The 2500-nt window shown below is 50.2% G+C and overlaps 1 protein-coding gene across 8 annotated transcripts in view; it reads left to right on the top strand.

The window, feature by feature from the left end:
• The window catches only part of LOC106570928 (PDZ domain-containing protein 2), a 241900-nt gene that overhangs the window by 189553 nt on the left and 49847 nt on the right, over positions 1-2500 (top strand). The gene's annotated exons all lie outside the window — the stretch shown is intronic.

The following is a 2500-nucleotide window of genomic DNA, read 5'->3' as shown; positions in this document are numbered from 1 at the left end:
AGAGGGAGAGACAGGCAGAGGGAGAGACAGACAGAGGGAGAGACAGACAGAGGGAGAGATAAAGATGGACATAGAGAGTGAGAAAGAGGGAAAGAGAGACAGGGATGGAAGAAAGAGAGAGTCAGAGATTCCTTTCCTGCTATCTGTACAGCTTTGTGTCAATGAACCGTTGAACAGTCAGGCAACAACCCAACATCGGTGACACCTCATCGTCTTACCTGGATTATATTTCTAAACACTTTGAGCGCTTAAACAAAACCTTACCACTGAGTGTGCGTTCTCTTTGTACTTCGTTTAGACAACCAGGTACTTGGACCATAGTGTGTTTTAACCAGATTTTTCTAGTCCTGCAGAACAGACAGCGAGTCTGTCTCTCTGTCCTGCAGACATGTTATATTATCCTGTACTGAACTTTACTCACAGATAGAAATATGTGTTTCCCCTGTAGGCAGAAAAAGGGTCCATTTACCTTCAACAATCCATTGAAAATAACCCAGAGTACAAACTGATACCCTCGGTGAATCTCCCTTCCAGAAATACGAGACCTGTCTTAGATCTGCTACTAGATTGTGTTACATGTATTCAGACTGGGGGTTGACTGATCTCAGACTGATCTCTGAACAAAGGTTTGACAGATTTCATGAGGTTGGTATTAACACCATGTTGTTTCACACTATTGGTCCATGTTGTCTAGTCCAACGGAGACATGTGGAGACCTACCTTAAATCCCAAATGAACCCCCGTAGGACCTCTAAAAAACGAGTCCACGGTCAGATACTCCTTTATCCCATATCCTTTATGGTAAGGATCGGTAAGGGTAGATCTGATTCTAGATTTGTGGTTAGTGGCAACTTCTACCTCAGACACACAGTTGAACCAGACAGACATGAAGGGGCGTGGGGATGGGGGGGGGGAGCAAGCTAGCAAGCTGCAACCTGATAGGTTGCTGTAGATCAGCTGACGGGAGCAGAGCGGGAACAGCATTTTTATGGTGAGCTGAAGAGGAAGTGGCCTCTGCTAAGAGAGAGAGGGAGAGAGAGAGTGAGTACAGAGAGAGAGAGAGAGGGGGGAAGAAAGAGAGAGAGGGGTGGAGAGAGAGATAGGGGGGAGAAAGAGAGAGAGGGGGAGAGAGAGGGGGGAGAGAGGGGGGAGAAAGAGAGAGAGGGGGAGAGAGAGAGAGTGAGTACAGAGAGAGAGAGGGGGGGAGAAAGAGAGAGAGGGGAAGAGAGATAGGGGGAGAGAGAGAGACAGAGGGGGAGAGAGAGAGACAGAGGGGGAGAAAGAGAGAGAGAGGAGAGAGAGGGGGAGGGAGAGAGAGAGAGAGAGAGAGAGGGGGAGTGAGAGAGAGAGGGTGGAGGGGGAGGGAGAAAGTGAGTACAGAAAGAGAGGGGGGAGAGAGAGCGATAGGGGGAGAGAGAGTGATAGGAGGGGGAGAGAGAGATAGGGGGAGAGAGAGAGAGCAAGACGGGAGAGAGAGAGACAGAGGGGGAGAAAGAGAGAGAGAGAGAGAGAGGGGGAGAAAGAGAGAGAGAGAGGGAGAGAGAGAGGGAGAGAGAGAGATAGGGGAAGAGAGAGAGGGGGAGGGAGAGAGAGAGAGAGAGAGGGGGGAGGGAGTGAGAAGGGGAGGGGGAGGGAGAGAGTGAGTACAGAAAGAGAGGGGGGAGAGAGAGCGATAGGGGGAGAGAGAGAGATAGGAGGGGGAGAGAGAGACAGGGGGGAGAGAGAGCAAGGGGGGAGAGAGAGAGACAGAGGGGGAGAAAGAGAGAGAGAGAGAGAGAGGGAGAGAGAGAGAGGGGGGAGGGAGAGGGAGAGAGAGAGATAGGGGGAGAGAGAGAGGGGGAGAGAGAGAGGGGGAGAGAGAGAGAGGGGGAGGGAGAGAGAGAGAGAGGGGGAGGGAGAGAGAGTAACACCAGCTCTCTTCAAGCTATCACTTCAAGCTGCAGTATCAACACATCAAGGCATGTTAATGTTTGTCAGGCTGATCAGATGCTGTTAACTAATCCAGCATGTTAATTAATGTTTGTCAGGCTGATCAGATGCTGTTAACTCCTCCAGCGCTGGCCTGCCTGGGAAAGCAAAGGAAGACTCAAAAGCATTTTAGTGCTGCAATCAAATGAAGGCAAAACACAGGCATGTGTCCCAAATGGCACCCTATTCCCTATACAGTGCACTAATTTTGACCCATGCCCTTATCAAAAGTAGTGCACTATGTATGGAATAGGCAGCCTCGGTTTCTCAAATGATTGCCTCGCCTGGTTCACCAACTACTTCTCTGATAGAGTTCAGTGTGTCAAATCGGAGGGCCTGTTGTCCGGACCTCTGGCAGTCTCTATGGGGGTGCCACAGGGTTCAATTCTTGGACCGACTCTTTTCTCTGTATACATCAATAATGTCGCTCTTGCTGCTGGTGATTCTCTGATCCACCTCTACGCAGACGATGCCATTCTGTATACTTCTGGCCCTTCTTTGGACACTGTGTTAACTACCCTCCAGACGAGCT

The sequence above is a fragment of the Salmo salar genome, chromosome ssa15 (genome assembly GCF_905237065.1).
Source record: "Salmo salar chromosome ssa15, Ssal_v3.1, whole genome shotgun sequence".
NCBI lineage: Eukaryota > Metazoa > Chordata > Actinopteri > Salmoniformes > Salmonidae > Salmo > Salmo salar.
The sequence above is the reverse complement of the archived record's forward strand: the minus strand, read 5'-3'. Positions and strand labels throughout refer to the sequence as shown.